The sequence below is a fragment of the Dasypus novemcinctus genome, chromosome 8 (assembly GCF_030445035.2).
Source record: "Dasypus novemcinctus isolate mDasNov1 chromosome 8, mDasNov1.1.hap2, whole genome shotgun sequence".
NCBI lineage: Eukaryota > Metazoa > Chordata > Mammalia > Cingulata > Dasypodidae > Dasypus > Dasypus novemcinctus.
Genome location: NC_080680.1, coordinates 89091389 through 89109995, shown reverse-complemented (window position 1 = coordinate 89109995; position 18607 = coordinate 89091389). Strand labels below are relative to the sequence as shown.

The 18607-nt window shown below is 50.3% G+C and overlaps 1 long non-coding RNA gene across 2 annotated transcripts; it reads left to right on the top strand.

The window, feature by feature from the left end:
• On the top strand, nt 1-18388 carry LOC131279586 (uncharacterized). Of its 2 annotated transcripts, XR_011649455.1 has the most exons (5): nt 4-56; nt 2052-2257; nt 12593-12932; nt 13407-15234; nt 16347-18388. It is a non-coding gene; the product is annotated as an uncharacterized lncRNA (long non-coding RNA). The 2 variants fall into 2 exon arrangements; XR_011649454.1 differs by lacking the exons at nt 2052-2257; nt 16347-18388 and having other exon boundaries at nt 1-56; nt 13407-15454.
• Nucleotides 18389-18607: the final 219 nt, after the last annotated feature.

The window sequence follows — 18607 nt, the reverse complement described above, 5'->3', positions numbered from 1 at the left end:
CCCAGATTGGTGCGCTGCGCGGCCGGACCCGCTTCCTCCTCCGGGCGGAGCCGAGGGTAAAGGAGTGGGGCCCCCAGGAGGGCTGTGGGGGGTCCTAGGGCGGGGGAGTGGGGCTGGCGCGTGAGAGGAGAGCGCGAGCCGAGGGAAAAAAGAAACAATGAAAAAGGAGAAACGATATGAGAACTATCCCTGTGTTCCTCCCTGTGGGGCCCAATCGGGTCTGGGAAGTAGTGAGTCGCATTTTCAGAAACCTGGCGCTCAAGAGGGGGCCGGGACTAGACTCAGCAGGTCTTCAGCCTCCGAATTTTTAGTTCTCAACGCTCCGCCAGGACTTGGAGCAGTTCATCACGCAACATCGTGCCAGCTCCTATCGTCCTAAACTGTTATCTAAGTCTTTTTTTTTCTTCGGTCGTTTAGTTTCTTGCCTGGTTATGGCTGGTCTCCCTGATTGAATCAAAAGCTCTGGGAGCAGGGACCACTTCCGGAGATTCGTACCCCCCAGGTCTGACCAAAGAAAGCCTCAAAACTATTGTAGCTCATTGATTCAGTCCCCAAGTGTTTAGTGGGCAATCTGCTCGGCCGGCCTTCCTTCTCCAACCTTTCTAAGCTCAAGACCATGTGAAGAAGCAGGCAGGGACAAATCTGATGGACACGAGCTGTAACAGGGAATGTACAGGCGGCTGGGGGTTCTCAAAGGACGCACCTGAGGATGGCAGGAGGGAGTGGGGGAAGAGTGAGTCAGGCAGGGTCCAGGCAGAGAGAGCCAGAAGGAGCAGAGACCCAAAGAAAGCTGCAAGACCTCCATCAGGCTGCATTGTGGCGATTTAAGGGAGAGGGGGCAAGATCTGGAAAGACCTGCGGCAGCCAGATCTTGCAGAGCTTTGCACACCTAGAGTAAGGAGTTTAGACTTTGCTAAGTTCAGTGGGGAGCCTCCAACAGGTTTTGAGCAGAGGTGTGACACAGTCAGATTTGCTTTTTGTGGTAGGAAGCTTACTCTTGGCTGCAGGTAACGTGGGGGGAGGAGATGGGAAACAGGGGTGAAGGGCCTGTTATGGTGTGATCCAGGTGTACCTCAGCATTGGGGGAAAAAAACATGAGGATGGGTCTGAGAGGCATTCAAGTAGCAGATTCAACTGGATTTGAAAATCAGTTCAGCCTGAACAGGTAACCAAGGACTCAGATTTCAGATTTCTTTCTACTCCCTTTCAGTTCTCCCAGCCATAAAATGGGCGGTGAGCCGTGCTTCTCTCCAGTTTGGCCTATAATTTAGGAAGCACAGCCAGGTGGAAGAAAAATGATAATAGAGCAGCTCCCACTGCTATTATTTATCTCTGTTTACAGATGGGAAAGTTGAGGCCTGGAGAGTTTTTAATGATTTACTAGTGTCCTGACCCTGAGTACGGGCTCTAGATTGCTAAACCCTGCTGCCGGTGTGATGGGGGCGGGGGCAAGTTCCTCTCACTAATCCTCTCTGGGCCTGCGCCACAGGGAAGCACCTGTGGCTACCTGACCCCTTGCGAGGATTTCAGGGGAGGGAGCCTGCCAGAGCTGTCCCAAGGCCTGGCCAGCTCCTGAGTAGCTCGGGCCGTTCCAGCTGGAAGCCGGGTGGGCCTGGCTGCCAGGCTTAGTTCAGGCAGGGCAGTTCTCTCTCTACAGCCCAGGAAGTTTGTCAAATGAAGGGCGGTATCCTTGATGAATGCTATTGAGAAGGATGTGGGAAATGTGTGTGTACTGAGGTGGGAGACATCCACCCAGCAGTGGCAAAGCAAGCCACTGTAAAGGATGAGCTTATTTTTCTATAGAAAAACTGATATGTTTATGCATGCCTACAAAAAGGATACACCCTAAACCATAAACTGGAGCCTTCCTCTTAACAGCGAGATTGGAGGGAAATTTTTGACTTTATTTTAATCAGTATTCTTGCATATTGTTTGTTTTTTATAATAGGATGATATTACAATGAGCATTTTATTAGTTTTGTAATTTAACAATATATAATTATAAGGGTATTAAAAACAAAGGCCCTTCATGCTTCTCTATCATCCTCCAGAAAATCTAAGGTTCTTAACCTGGCACTCAGGTTCCTCCAGAGCAACCACTCTCCCTCTCGCCCGCCTGCCTGCCTCGGACCCCTGCATCCCTGCTGAGAGTCCCCGGCCTCCCCCTTCCTGTTCACTGATGACACCTACTCAGCTGTCAAGATTAAGCTCAAGTATCTGCCTCAACCCTCTCTCATCCCACCACCTCCCAAATCAGGTACAATACCTACTTCCTGTTCTGTGCCCCATGTTACCAAGCAACAGTGTGCAGGAAAAAAGAGATCTTGGCCTTCGGTTTTCTATGTCCCCAGAGCTTAGTACAATACTTGGGATACTTGATATTTAGGGAAGGGAAATAAACAAAGAAAGGGGAAACTGAGGTAGAGGTGGGGGAAAAAAATCACTTGCCCAAATCACCGTGTGGGCAGCTACCCAACTGGCCTGCGCTATCCATCACCTGACCCAGCACAGAGCCTGCTTCATGCATCTATGTCACGCCAATTCGCTTTCCCAGCCCCACTTGCCATGGGCAGTTGGTGCTGATTCACTGGTGACTGGACTCCAGTTATTTGCAGAACTGGATGGCAGCTGAGCCATTGCAGCCGCTGACCAAAGATGTATCGATTTGTGCTGGGCTCCTTGCTAATATCTGAGACAGTCATACGATAAGATAAAGGCGCCAAAGAACTCGCCCGCAGCAATCTGTCCTGCTTAAGCCTCCCACACCAAGTTCACAAGTCTCCCTTTAAAGAAGCCAACTCTGCCCTTTCCAACCCAAGCCTGACTGACCATCACTCACGGAGGGTAGTCATGGTTCAGATCATGTGCTCTAGAGTCAGAGTGCCCTGGGCTGCAGCCCTGGGATTACTGAGTCAAAGAGTATTTGCGTGTTTCACTGTTGAGAGAAGTTGCCAAACTGCCTTCTCTAAAGGTTGGATCCCTTTATATTCCCACCAACAGTATAAGAAAGTGTCCATTCCCCTTTCCCCACACTTCCTTTATCTTTACCAATCTTTTTTACAAAAGATGTTTTCGTCCTTGAGGATCTTGTCATTAGTATCTATTCATATACTTTTCGGATATTTGAATTTCTTCTTCTAGAAATTGCCTGTTTATTGGTAGTAGCTCATTATATATTATGGATACTAACCTCTTCTATTCATTAAAGCATTTCTTCCACTTAATCAATTCTCTTTGGACTTTGATTATGGCATCCTTCTGCCTTACAGAAGCCCCTTACCAAGCCCCAGCTAGGAGATGAGTCAGTCTACTTCAGTGGAGAGAGCACTGGATTGGGACTCAGGAGCCCAGGTTTTGGAGTCCACCTCTACCACTGATTCACTGTGTGACTTTGAACCAGTCCCTGACGTCTCTTCCTCGATTTGTTAACTAAAAGCATTGAATTAATGGTCTTTGAGGACTAGTCCACCTCCATCGTCTAGAACAGTGCTGCCCAATAGAACTTTCTAAGTGATGGAAAAGTCCCATACATGTGCTGTCCAATATAATAACCACTAGGCACGTGACTATTCAGCACTTGAAACGTGACTATTGTGACTGAGGAACTGAATTTTAAATTCTACTGTATTAGACCATACAGGTCTAGGAGTTATCTAATCTCCCCACCTCTGAGTGAGCTGCAATACCGAGTTATAATTAAGGCACGGGTTCCAGGGTCCCTGGGTGACTTTGAAAAGGCCATGCCACCTCTCTGAGCCTCAGTTTTCCCCATCTATCCTGTAGGGGCCACATAATCCCTACCTTCTAGGATTTGGGGGCAGGTTTGATAGATGAGCAAATAAAAAGAATGAGGCCCAATGCCTGACCTGACCTTGTGCAAACTCAGCCCAGAGTCAAGGACTGAAATATAAAAGTATGTTTATCCTATTTACATTGGGTCCAGAGACCCACGGCTGGCTTTACCCGGAACCGCCTATCTCCTCCCTCAGCTTGAGGGCAGCTTTACCCTCTTAAACTAGAGCTTTGGCTCCAGCATGCCTTAAACCTAGGGCTCCAAGCTGCTGACAGGGCAAAATCAAAACTCTTCAGACTAATCCTAGCCTCTGGGAACTGGCCTTGCCATCGCAGTACTAGCAATACAATCTGCAGGTTGGCCCAGCGGCTCTTGCCATCCTCACCCTGTATCTGCCTCCTACCCCAGGTTTCCAAGGTCTGCCGAGCTCTACGTTCATTTTATTTTTCACCCACAAGCATTTGTTCTTCTGTCTACTCTGGGAACGAGGCTGCAACGGTGGGCATGTAGATGTGGCCCAAGCAGCGACAGCTGTAATCCACATGGTGGGTGGGTGGGGAGTTCAGGGAGCCGTGGGAACATAGAGGGGGTAGTCAGCATAGGTTTCCATGAGAAAGTGGCGTGTAAGCCCAAGTCTGATGAATGGGTAGAAGTTAGCTAGGAGGGAGGCGGGTGAGTGGAGAGGACAGTCTGAGCTGGCCCACAACAGGAGGGAAGGAGGAGCCCAGGAGCTGCCAGAGGCAGGGGCATGGCTAGAAAGATGGCAGGCCCAGGGAAACGGACTTTGGCCCAGTGGTTAGGGCGTCCGTCTACCACATGGGAGGTCCGCGGTTCAAGCCCCGGGCCTCCTTGACCCGTGTGGAGCTGGCCCATGCGCAGTGCTGATGCGCGCAAGGAGTGCCCTGCCACAAAGGGGTGTCCCCCGCCCAGCACAAAGGAGGGAGCAGCCTGCCGAGGAATGGCGCCGCCCACACTTCCCGCGCCGCTGACGACAACAGAAGCGGACAAAGAAACAAGATGCAGCAAAAAGACACAGAAAAACAGACAACCGGGGGAGGGGAGGGGAATTAAATAAATAAAAATAAATCTTTAAAAAAAAAAAAAAAAAGAAAGATGGCAGGCCCAGTCCCTCGTAGGCCATGGTATGATGCTATGCTTGACCCTAAAGGTAAGAGGGAGTCATGGAAGGTATTAGGGAATTATGTGATTATTCTAGGCCAGTTCCCCACAGGGCCTTTGCCGCCTTTGGGATTCAGGAATTTAGCCCCTCACCTTTCCCTTCCCTGCTCACAAGTCTGCTTCCCTCTGCCTAAGATGACCTGACTTCAGATCTCGGCCGCCACTCCCTGTCCGTATCGCTTCAAGCAAGTCATTAACCTCTTTCACCCTCAGTCTCCTCACCTTGTAAAATGGAGATAATGATACCTGCTTTGCACCCTAACATTACTTAGTGAGGGAAAGTGTCTGGCACAGAGCCACTCGGAATTGGAGTACAGTTGAATTTCTTCTGTGCAAGGGCCAACCAAAGCCATGAAGGGGGCTGGAAGGGGCCTCTCAAAAGGAAAACAGAAACACCATTTTTCAGAAATGGCCCTTGGGCCCGGATGGCCTGGATGGGGTAGAGGGAAGGGCTGACTGAGGCCTTTATTGGGCAGCCTGACCACGCACTCGGCCACCTCAGACGAGCTCTCCCGAGCCTAGCCTTGGTCTTTTGGACCTTCCCGAACCCCCACGCAGCCGGGCCAGGCGTCGGCAGGTTGGGTACAGAGCTTACGTAACCGGGCTGAGGGCCGACACCTTTCACCCAGTGATCAGGGCCGTGATTACTGAGAAGAGGTGTTCCCAGGTCGCCTCCCTGCCGTCTCTGGTACAGGCATGCACGCAGCCCTTTGGCCTTGCTGAGCTCTGCTGGTTTTCTAAATTCTTAGTCATAGTCCCTGGTGTTCCTGTCAGCAACAACTATTGTTTTTCAGTGTGAAAATCATCAGTGGTGCTGTTTAGTGGAGAGGCAGTGGGGGAATCCTGGGGGGCAGTAAGGGTAGGGGAGCAGTAGGGTCAGGACATTGGACCAGGGTGCAAGTTCCAGCCTCCTTCACTTGTTAGCCCTGCGACCTGGAGCCAGTTACTTGGAGTCTCAGGCACAGTGTTTACAGCTGCAATGTGGGTCCAGGGGCTTTGTGAAGTACCTGGCAAACAGGGAGCGTTCACCCAGTGTGAGCCATAAATGTCGCACCCCTACATGATAGGCACTGGGGATATTCGTGAGAACAATCAGAAAAGTCCTGTCCTCCGTGAGCTTTTGTTGGGTGGGCAGGAAATCAACACTTCAGGGGTGCAGCCTTAAGGCCGCGTGGTGTCGAAGGTTCAACCCCACCTGCAAGAGATTGGCTTTAAAGAAGGCCGTGGTTCTCCAAATAACAGCAGCTTCTGGGTATTGACCTTGCCCAGTGGGCCAGGACCTGTGCCAAGCCCTGAGCTCCCAAGAGCTCCTCAAAAGCCCACAGTGACCAGCAGGTCGGTGCCTCCTTATCCCCGTTTCACCCAGGAGGGGATAAAAGCACAGCGGGCTTATATCTGCCCCCACCAGGACCTGGCATGTAATAAGGGGCCAGACCGTGAGTGTTGAATGAACGAATGAATGACCAAACCAACACTACTGATGTTAGCACTTCCACAAGATAGGCATCAAAGTGAGAGGCAAGAGCCCTTGAGATCTTGCGGGCCAGGGAGCTCAATCGCATATGCCTGGTGGTTGCCACGCTGGGCTCAGCACCAGGCATCCCACAAGCCGAGCAGCTGCAGCTGTCATCCCGCCCCCCAGCATCATTGCGGCTAACGCCTTACTGAAGCCCAGTTAGCATACGCCCCAGGAATTGATCTCACAACAATCCCATGAGGCATGTCCCATTTCCCTGGTGAGGAAACTGAGGCACAGAGAAGCCTTGTCATGCCGAGGGTCACGTGGATTGTAATTTGAAGTTGTAATCGAGTTCAGATCCAGGCAGTGCTGGAGCTCTTAACCCCTGTGCTATCGAGACCTTCTTTAATCTTTACCTTTACTGATTTCAAAAGTAACACAGGCTCATCATTTTAAAATTGAAGCATTGTATGATTTTATACTATAAAGTAAACACTTAAAAAGTGAAAGTCCCCCCATAAAGTCTCTCCCCAGAGATAACCTCTGCTAACAGTGTGGTCTAGACACCTCAGAGGGTTTTTTCAAAGCTTGCAGTCAGGTCTTTGTTTAAAAGCAAATGTGTCAGTCATACAGTACACATTGTTCTGTCACTTCTAAGGGTTTTTTGTTTTTTTGTTTTGTTTTGTATACTTTAACAGTGAACCTTAGAGACCATTTTTTGTCAGAACATTTTCTTCAGGGGCTACAGCGCCTTTACCCAGTTCCATCAGGATATGTCTGGAGTGTGCAGTTTTTTACAATTTCAAACCACACTGCAGTGAGCACCCTTTTAAATGCCTCTTGTGTGCTGGTGGGAAGGTGTCAGCAGTAATTTCCAGATGTAGAAACCTTGGGCCAAAGGGCAAGAACATTTTTAACTTTCCCTCCAGGAAGGCGGAACCAGCTTCACCCAGAGGGCAGAAATGCGCAGGTTTCCCTACCCCCACTTTCTGCTGTCAGCCTTGTCATCTGGTTGAAATGAGCACAGACCACTGGCCTGGCCGGCCCAGCCCTGCCCAACCCTGGGAGGGACCCAGGCGTACGGCTTTACGGCTGCTTTGGGGGTCCAAAGACTGGCCTTGCTTATCAAGAAGCTTCACCAGGTGGCTGAAGCCCAGCACTTCTCAAATGCCCCAGCGCTGACTTTGTAATTCATTTAGTAAAGCCAGAAATGTTAAAAATAAACCCTTGGAGAGGGGCCCAGAGCTGCTCCGCCTTAACAGCTGGAGCCCCACTTTTCAAGGTGAGCAGTGCCCGGGCACGGCCTCCGATTAGCATCTTCGTGCATGGGTGGTTGGACTGGCTCGATTCCCTTCCAGGCTCCAACGAGCAGCCTTCCCCCTGAATCATCATGACTCGGGCAAACCTGGCACGAACGTGATTAATGTCCTTCCCTTGGTAGCAAACGTCTCTCCAGACACATCCACTGATTTGTCCTGCGGCCTCCTCAGAGAGAGCTGCGGGTATTCGACCGTGGCTGCTGGCGGGAAGGCGGGGCAGAGCCAGGAGAGGGCTGCCAGTCCACGTGGAGGCCAGGGCAGGGTCCTTATCGTGCCTGCCACCGAGCGCATGCCCAATCCAGGTGCACCCTGTTCCGTCTTACCTGAACCTCAACCCGCCACACCCCCACCGCTTTGCCCGGCCCACTCCCCTTCCTTCTGCAGACCTCAGCATCAGGGTCACCTCCACAGGGGCGCCCTCCCCAGGCGAGGACGGCCTTTTTCTAGATAGGACTGAGCTTCGAGCTGGTAGCATTTAGAGCCTCGGTGAGCCGCTCCTCTCGTGGGTCCTTACTCTTTCTTTCTTTCTCCCCAGCAGGTGAGGTCCACGAGGTAGGCTCTTGATCTGTATCCCAGTGCCTGGGTCAGTGCCAGGCACACGGCAGTGTCTGGGGGACAGTGGAACACAATGGTTATGAGTGTGACACCGACCGCACGGGTTTGAATGCTGGCTCTGTGGACTGGGGCTGGCTCCTGACCCTCTTGGTGCTTTAGTTCCCATCTGTAAAGAGGGGGTAAGAGTGCCTACCCGACAGGATGGTTAGGGGGCATACAGACCCGCAGCCGTGCGACTGTAGCTCTGGTGACGGTGATGACGAGCCCCTCAGAAGCTCATCTCACGGCCGCTGTGCCGCCTGTGGAGGTGACACTGATGCTAGGTTGAAGGGTGAAGGGGAGGGGGCCGGGCAGAGCGGTGTGAGGGGGTCCTCCCGCATTCTCACTGGGCCGCTGGCTCTGGCTGGGCGTACCTTTCCACCTCTGCGGTTACTGACAACAGCCTGACCTTCCCCCTGCAACCTCGCTCAGACTGCTCAGAGGACCCCTCACCACTGCCCTCCTGAGCAGCTGAAGCCAGGGGTCGTGGGGAGGTAGGCGCTAGGCTGCAGAATCTGGGGGGCTCTGCCTGGGAAGGGGCTTGGCCCGGGTTGGCTGTCTAATGGTTGCACCCCTTAGGACAGCTGCCACCTAGGGAGGCACCCTGGTGTCTGGGGGCTAAACATCCAGTCAGATGGTCTCTGAAGAATGTTGTGGATAGCTTTTAGGGAGTCCAGGCAAAACCCTGCCCTCCCCTGAGAACTCCTGAGAACATCTTCAAAGGTTTTTGTTGTTGTTGCTTGTTTTTAATTTTTTTGTTCAAATTTTATTGTGACAGCATATATGCAGCATATGTTTTCCCACTTTAACCACTTTCAAGTATACAATTCAGTGCTTTGTAGGCATTTTCGTAACCTTCACCCCTCCGCACTGGCTAACTAGGTGCCATCTGACCAGGGCTGGGCTAGTCAGAGTCCATCTCGGGAGCTGGACTGAGAACCAGGGCACAGGAACTACCTGTGAGGAATAGCCAAGTGCCCCAAAAAGCTGGGCGAAAGCACTAAGAAGGCCCCAAAGAACTCAAGAGGGTCCTTCCGGCTCTCCAGGTTTCCTCCAGGCCCTCATGAGCTGGGCTGCGCCGCCTGCCCTCTGTTCCCGCAGGCCTCCTCTTTCTCCATGGAATAAGCTTCCAAGTGTGAATGGGCTTGCCTTACTCCGTCCAAAGGCTGCCTGCATTTCCAGTGCAGAGGAAACACACTGGTCCCACCAGCAGCCAGCACAGCAAAGACCAGCACCAGTGGGTGATTTTCTGGTCTAATCGAGAGTGACCCCAGGGGCTTCCGGGAAGCATCTGCGGCTGTGCGTGCCTGGGAAGAGCTCAGCTGCCAAAGCACAGGAAGCCCTTGAGTCTGTGTCAACTCCTGTCTCCGGCGGAGAGGACAGGCTCCTGGAGCAGAGTGCTCCATGAGGTCAGCAGGGGCTAGGCGCTGCTTAGGGCACTTACTTTGTTTTCCTCTTGCAAAATGGAAATTGTTTCATTTATTATAAATATAAATGCAGACGTGTGGTTTTTAAAAGCATTACGCAAATGCAGAAAAGTTTAAAGAAAAAAGTCAACATCACCTTCGATCCCATTACCCTGAAGATATACACACAAACACTTTTTTTTTCCAGAAAGGAAACCAAACTGTATATACTGTTTGGGACCTGTGCTTTTTTTTTTTTTTAATTCAGCAATGTAGCAAGAGGGCATTTCAAAACAATAGCTTTATGGAGGTATAAGGTATAACTGACATAGAATAAACTGCACATATATATAACTGGAGGTATAAGGTATAACTGACATAGAATAAATTGCACTTTATAGTGTGCAATATATGTTTTTGTGTTTTTAAAAATTTTTTTAAGATTTATTATTTCTCCCCTCCCCCTCATTCCCCCTGTTGTCTGCTCTCTGTGTCCGTTTGCTGTGTGTTCTTTGGTGTCTGCTTGTATTCTCATTAGGTGGCTCTGGGAACCAATCCTGGGACCTTCTGGAGTAGGAGAGAGGTGATTACTCTTGCACCACCTCAACGCCCCTGTTCTGTTACATCTTCTTATTCTCTCTCCTGTGTGTCTCTTGTTGCAACATCTTGCTGTGCCAGCTCTCCGTATTGGCCAACTCTCCTGCGCAAGGGGACTTTTCCCCACACGAGGCGGCATTCCCACACAGGGCAGTACTCCTGCGTGGGGCCACAGTCCCACGTGGGCCGGCACTCCACATGGGCCAGTTCGCCGCTTGGGCCAGCTTGCCCTCACCAGGAGCCCCTGGGCATTGAACCCTGGACCTCCTATTTGGTAGATGAGAGCCCAAATGGTTGCACCGCATCTGTTTCCCAATATAAATTTTAACATATGTGTACCTGTGAACCCATCAGCACAGTCGAGATCACCAATATATCTATGACCCCTAAAAGGTTCTTTGTGCCCCTTTGTAATTCCTCCCACAATGCCCCACCCCCCATTGCCAGGCAATCACTGATCTTTATAGATTAGTTTGCATTTCCTAGAATTTTACATAAATGGAATCATAGGGTACATACTGTCTCTGTCTCTCTTTTTTTTTTGGAGGGGGTTCTGGCTTCTTTCGCTTAAGTATATTATGAGATTCATACATGTTGTTGCAGGTCCCAGTAGCTTGTTCTCTTTTATTGCCAAGCAGTATTCCATTGTGTGGATATTCCATAGGCTGTTTATCCACTCAGCCATTGATGGATATTTAAATTGTTTCTAATTTGGGGCTATTAAAAATAAAACTATTGTAAACATTTATAGGCAAGTTTTTATATGAACGGATGTATTCTTTCTCTTTGTAAATACTCTGGAGTGAAATGGCTGGATACTATGGTAGGTATATGCTTAACTTTTTATGAAGCTGCCAACCTGTTTTCCAAATGGGTTGTACCATTTTACAGTCCCACCAACAGTGACTGCAAGGCCCAACATTTGGCATGATCAGTGTTTTATCTGTTCTGTTAGGTATGTAGTGGTTTTACTTTGAGTTTCCACGGTGACTAATGAAGTGGAGCCTGGTTTCAGGTGCTTGTTCAAGGCCATCTTTGTGTATCAATCAATGGAATAGGAAGGTTTTGCTTCATGGGTGCAGAGTTTCTATTTGCAATGATGAAAATGGACTGGAAGTAGTAGTGAAAGTTACATAACATTTTCAATATATTTACTGCCACTAAAGTATATGCTTAAAGATGCTTAAAATGGTTTTAATACCACACTAATGAAAGAAGTTGTTGATGTGGGAAAAATGGGTGTGTGGGAAGTGGGGTATATGGGAACCTCCTATATTTTTAATGCAACATTTTGTGTGATCTATGTATATTTTAAAAATAAATAAAACATATTATTTTAAAAATGATGACAAAACTTAAGAAAATAAAAAGGTTTTAAGTTATATATATTTTACACAAAGTAAAAGTGGAAATCTATATTACCATTTTTAATGACTGCATGGTACTCCAACCTTGGATATGTTGTTTTATTTAATCAAGGCCATATTGGTGGACATCTTGATCGACCTTGATGTTTTGTTGTTATAAATAATGCTGTGATACACAATCTTGTCTGTGAAAAAATTTTTTTTCTTCACATTTGTCTGATAATTTACATCATTGGGATTGCTGGGTAGAGGATGCACCTTTTTTAAGACTTTTGAAACACTGACAAAAGCGCTCCTGGAAATCCGCACCCATTACATACAGCCCTACTGACAGTGTGTAGGAAACAGTCTCTGTTTCTAATTCAGGCAGAAACCTCCGGAGTGATGACTTGCCAGGTTTGAGGAAGTCTTTCAAGTGTGACCCCATGACTTTTGGCAAGAAGCCAGAAGCACGGGCAAATTGGCCCCAGCACGCACTTGGAATGGCCTTGGAAAATCACTCAGAGGGGCTGCAGGGAGGCACAGCCCCTGCAGGGTGGGGGAAGGGCTGGGGGCGCCGCCGTCAGGCCTGGGTCTGAGCGCCTTCCGGCCTGACCCTGTGACCTTGCGCCAGCCACGTGACCTCTCCAGCCCTCGAGTTCTCAGCTGTGGAGGACAAACACAACCAACCCCCTAGCGTGTGGAAGTCCCTTATAAACTCACAGAGGACATGAAAGGTGCCTTGTTAGAAGCCTTCATTTCCTTTCCAGAAATGTAAGCAGCACACACTTCCTCCTGCTCACCTGCCTGCGGGCACCTGCCTGGAAAGGGTGGGGAGGAAAGGGCAGAGCTGGCGGCAGAGGGAAAGAGGTATGGATGGCAAAACAATCTCCCCACAGAGATGTCCACCTGATCCTCCGAGGGACTTGTCAGCTGTTACGTGACATGGCAGAGGGAAATTAAAGTCGATATCAGCTGACCTTCCAATCGGGAGAGTCCTGGGTTATCCAAGCCGGTCCACACCAACCCCTGCAGGCCGTAACTGTAGAAGAGGAAGACAGAAGAGAGAACGGGAGAGGAGGCGGTGTGAGCAGGGCTTGACCCATGTGGTTGGCTTGGAAGATGGACGGGGACCACCAGGCCAAGAATGCACCCGGAGTCTCCAGAAGGAAGCTCTGCCAACGCCTTGATTTTAGCGTGGTGAGACCCACTGGGGACTTCTGACCTGAGAGCTGTAAGGTAATAATTGTGTGTTGTTTTTTAGGCCACTAAGTTTGTGGTAATTTGTTTCAAAGGCAATAGGGAACTCATACGGGAGGACAGATGGGCCCATGGGCTGCAGGAACGACTGGGGAAGGAAGCGAGGGCCTCCGCCCCGGCATGCGTGGTGGCAGGTGGGGCAGGCTGCAGTGGCAGGCTTCCTCGCGCCCTCTGGGGCATCCTAAGCAGAGGGGCTTGCTTTGGTGTGGGTTCACGCTGGGGGCAGGCCGAGCCTTGCACGGGGACCTCGAAGGCCAGGCTGAGACGATGCAGACCCACGGAGGGTTTCGAGCAGGGCCTGGGAGATGATGAGAACCTGCTTCTCTAGCAGCTGGGATGGGATGAGACAGACCGAGCCTGGATCAGAGACTTGAGTTCAAGTCACAGCACTGACTCCCCGGGTGACCTAGGGGGCAAGTTACTTACACGTGGATTTTTTCCTGAAAACTTTAGGGCCATGTCTGGGGTCTTTCCCAGTGAAGGAACACAGTTGGCCCAGCCTACTTGGGGATCAAAGAGAATTTTCTGCCCTGAGCCCCAACGGTTGGAGAAAGCGTGTAACACTGACATGATGATGATGATGATGACGACGACGACAATGGCAGCATTTATTGGACACTAACTCCAGGTTAAGAACTTTACAGGAAGTATCTCATTTAGTCTTCTCACCATCCCTTCAGTAGCTCCCCTGTGCTCTTAGTTTAAAGGTAAGCATTTCACCATGGCCCACAAGGCCTTGCATCTCAGACCCCCCTACAGTCTCTGCGCTTCAGCTTCTTTCAGTCCCAGGAAAGAGTGTGGCACATCCCTCTTCCTTTAGGGTCTTTGCACAAGGCATTCCACCTGCCGGAAAAGCTGCTGCCTTGACCTGGTGAGCGCCTCCATCCCTCTGGTCTTAGAGTGATGGCCATCTAGTTGCCCCACCCTCCAACTCACTCAGGTTCCTGAGTACTTGCACTCATTTTCACAAGATGCATCTCCTTATACAAGTTACACATAAATGTATATCTTTGTGGATATTCATTGGCCATGGGGGCCAGGATGGTGAACGTTTGCTGAAGATATATGTAAATAACTAGATAAATAAGTAAGTAAATAGATATTTGCTGAAAGAATAAACGACAGAGCCCAAAGGTGAGTATTACTATCACCCACATTTTTCAAAAGCAGAAATGGTCTCAGAGAAGATCAGAGGTTTGTCCGAAGTCACAAGGTGAACCAGCGAGGCCTGGCATCTGCCTCCCTCTTTGCAGGTGGTGGGGGCTGGGGCTGGTGCCCATCTGAGCCACAGGGTCACTGTGAGCAGCGCAGGTGGGGGTGGAGGGTGTCAAGCCCAGAGGAACGTGGGCCTAACGTGAGGAGGGTCTGCTGGGAAAGGGCCTCCAAGAGCAGTGCTGAAAGGGGATGTGCTGAGCTCAGCTGCCCGGGCGGAAGAGGAAGGAACCGAGGGGGGCGGGCAGGCAGGGGCCCGGACCCTGCTCCCTGCAGGCACAGCAGATCTTCCCCCCAGTCCAGGCCCCCACCCCACCCCCAGCCACCCTCTGTTACGCTTTCTCACGCTCTAGCTAATTTTGTTGTTGAAATGGTTATTCAAGGTGGGTCACGGGTGTGGGCAAGGGTTGAGGACCAGACCCATTGACCCACTGCAGGTGGGAGTATAAATCTGTATAACATTTCAGAGGGTGATTTGGCAATGTCTGTGAAAATGTTCAAGTGTGTACCCTTTGACCCAGCAATTCCACTTTTGGGAATTTATAATCAAGAAACTCCAACACCAGCCAGCAGCAATATTTACACAAAGAGCATTGTTTGTCATGGCAGAGAATTGGAATGTGCTTCAGTAGGATAAGTAAAGCATGTTTATCGAGCCTGTGGAAAACTACACAGCTGTTAAAAAGAATGAGCAGGTCTATGTGAAGGATGTCTGTGATGGATATGTATTGTTCAAATTTTTTTCAAGTTGCAGAGCCATTTATGTGTCAGTTATCCGTTGCTGAGTGATTTAAATCACTCCCAAACGGGCCAGTTCTTCTGCCATCCATGGCACCAGCTGGGGTCGCTCTCACGGTTGCATTAGGCTGGGGCCCGGCTGGAGCTGCAGGAGCCAACGGCCTCTCACCCTCCAGGGTCTCCGTCCATGTGGGCTCTCACCAGTCCGTGGTCTAGCCCGACCTTCCCAACAGCGTGGCGGCTGAATCTCAAGAGTGAGGGTTTCAAGAGGACAAGCCTCAAAGCACAAGCTCTTCTCAAGCCTCTGTTTGCTAACATCCCCTTTTCCAAAGTCAGTCACACGGCCAGGCCCAGAGTCCACGTGAGAGGGTCCCACAGCGGGGCCTGGACCCCGGAGGCGAGTCAGCGTGCTGCAGTGTTGGTAATAAGATCGTCCTTCACTAAGAAGCGATGCACACTCTTATAAAATATCTGATAACGTGCTGTATGGTACATATACATGTACATATATTTATATGTTTATGTATGCATTGATATAAGTCTGAAAGATGTTTGTTTATTTTCTTTTTAAAAAAGATTTATTTATTTCTCCCCTTCCCCCGCCCCCTGTTGTCTGCTCTCTGTGTCCATTTGCCGCGTGTTCTTCTGTATCCGCTTGTATTCTTGTCTCGTAATCTGTGTCTCTTTTTGTTGCATCATCTTGCTCTGCGTCAGTTCTCTGTGTGTGCGGTGCCATTCCTGGGCAGGCTGCGCTTTTTTCATGCAGCGCGACTCTCCCTGCAGGGGTGCACTCCTTACATGTGGGGCTCCCCTACACGGGGGACACCCCCGCATGGCACTCCTTGTGTGCATCAGCACTGCAGGTGGGTCAGCTCCATACAGGTCAAGGAGGCTCTGGAGCTCCCATGTGGTAGGCGGATGCTCTATCAGTTGAGCCAAATCCACTTCCCTGTTTATTTTCTTTGTTAAACTGTGAACAGTGGTTTCAGGAGTAGAAATGGGTAGGTAAAGGGGTACCTTTCTCTTTTTACTTTATACTCTTCTTTAATTTTTTAAAAATATATTTTTTATTATTTTTTAAGACACTCAGATTACACAAATGTCACACAAAAAAATACGGGAGAGTCCCACACGCCCCACTCCTCCCACACTCCCCGCATCAACGACATCCCTCACTAGCGGGGTACACCTGCCACAACCGATGAACCCAGCCTGGAGCATCGCCACCAAGCACGGATTCCAACACACACTGCAGTTCACTTGCGCCCGCACAACCCTGCAAGCCCTGGCAAGGCATACAATGGCCTGATTCTGTCACCGCAATGCCATCCAGGACAAGTCCCTAAAATGCCCCCATATCACACCCATTCCTCCCTCTCCTCTCCCTAGGACCCCCAGTGGCCACCGCCTCCACATCAACAACACAAATTCTTCCATTGCTAGAATCACAAGTCCACAGGAGAATGCCAGCACGTCCACTCCAGCCCACCCCCCGCCCCACAACCCCGAGGACTCCGGGTTGGCGATGCCCACTCCACCTCCAGTCGAGAGGGGGCCCGGATCCCGTGGGGCAGACGGATGGGACCATCCCGCCTGCAGCCGTAGACTCTCCCTGCTCCCCGGGACAGCCACCCTCCACCACCATCTCCCTGCCGGTTGTCCTGGGTGAGCCCAAGGAACTGGAGGGCAGACTCCGCAACTCCGCTGAGACCCAGGGCCCAGGGTTTGAAGATTCTAAAAGTGAGCACGTATTGCTTTTGCAGTACAATTTTTAAAAAATAGCCTACTATGACAACCTTTACGTCACTGTTTTAATACAACTTTTGGTAGCGCAGCATCCCGTCCCTCTAATGCTGGCATTTGGATCGCTTCTGCCGTTATAGGCCACACCGATGAACATCTTTGGAGGCAAGTCTTTTCTTCAGTTCTAAATTATTACTCAGGGTGAATTCTGAGAAGAGGCGCTGCTGAGCTGAAGGACTGGAAATCTGAAGGGCGTAATATTACACTCTGCCAGATTGCTCTGCGGAAGACGGTACCAATTTACCAGCCCACCAGCAGGCTTGGGGAGGGCACACTGTGGCCCAGTCTGAGGCTGGAACCTCACGAGGAGCCAGTGCCCATTTCACAGATGAGAGAAGTGAGGCTCAGAAAGGGAAACAACTTGTGCAAGGCCCACACAGTGGATATGCAGCCAAGGAGGCTCCAACCCGCCCGGGGATTCCTTTGCTCCCAGACCGGCCTCATGCCCCATCCCGGGCCCCGTCCCCCACCCGCTCAGGGTGAAGCCTGCCTCCTCGTGATGCTGAGTGATCTCGTGCCTGCTCACTTGCCTGCCCCTGCTTCCCTCGCCGCCCCAGTCCCTCACCCTCTCCACCCAGATTAACCTGCGTCAGTTTCCCGAAGAGCTACAACACTTTCTGGTCGCCAGACCTTTGTGCGTGTGCTTCCTTTGGCCAGGAACGCACTCCTCCTCCTCCTCTCACCACAGCCTGCCTCCGCTTCCTCCTGGAAGCCTTCCCTGATCACTGACGGGTAGATCCGGTTACGTGGGCACGTGCACACTGTTGGATTTTCCATTCGTGCTTGCTTGTGTTCGTGATTCATCAGTTGTTTGCCGAGTGCTGGCTTGGTGGCAGGCATTGTGGTGGAGGTGCTGACCTCCCTGCCTGCTGAGCTCCCGTCGCAGTCTGGGACTGGGGGTGGGGACAGACAATGTCAGTGCACGTGTGAGCAGTGCTGGGCTGGGCGTGGGTCCTGTGCACCTGTGAGGCCAGAAGAAGGATGCATAGCCCAGCGCGCCTCCACCACAGACAATGCACAGGCCTGTTGAAAAGGGGGCACATCTCTGTTACAGCACGCCAGGGGGAGGGTAGTCTCAGAATTTTTAAAAATTCTATTCCTGAAATATATATGACCTTGACTATGATACCGCCTTATGTGTACTGAGGTTTTGCTCTGTCACCTCACGTGTATGAACTCACCAGATCCTCACCACCACCAATGAGGAAGGAACTATTATTGTTCCCATTTTTCAGAAGGGGAAACTGAGAGAAAAAGCTCAGAGAGGTGAGTCGCTTGCCCATGATTGCCCAGCTGGGAAGTGGCAGAGCCTGGGTTTGACCCTACATTCTCGATCACCACTCTACGTGGTGACAAATTAACCAAACGGCAGCATTCAGACCATCGCACAAACAACAGGACAGACAGGCGAGAATGGTTTGCAGAAATGAGTGGTTGCCCCACCTCGTTGCCCATTGCATTAAGCCTGTATGTACTCGGGGCCACAGTCTACCGCTACACGCCTCTTTCTAAACCACAAGGAAATCATCAGCAACTTTGTATTAAATTTAATTTTTGTATTAAATTATTAACTTTGTATTAAATTTAATTTTTGTATTAAATTATTAACTTTGTATTAAATTTAATTTTTGGAACAGATAATACCTTCACATGGTTCCAAATATATATATAAGTGTGCAGTCCCTTCTAGAGGTAGTTTATACAAATAAAAGTGAAGGTAAATATATATTCTGCCTTTTCTCTCATTAAAAAAATAAGACATCATGCCATCTCTGTGACCCTGCTCCATGCTCTTTCCACTTATAGAGTGTCTCGGAGATGGCTTCTTATTCCCCTCGTGCTTATGGTCTATGAGGCTGGCTTCTGACCTTTTCTGCACCATTTCAGTGAGCAGCCTTTGA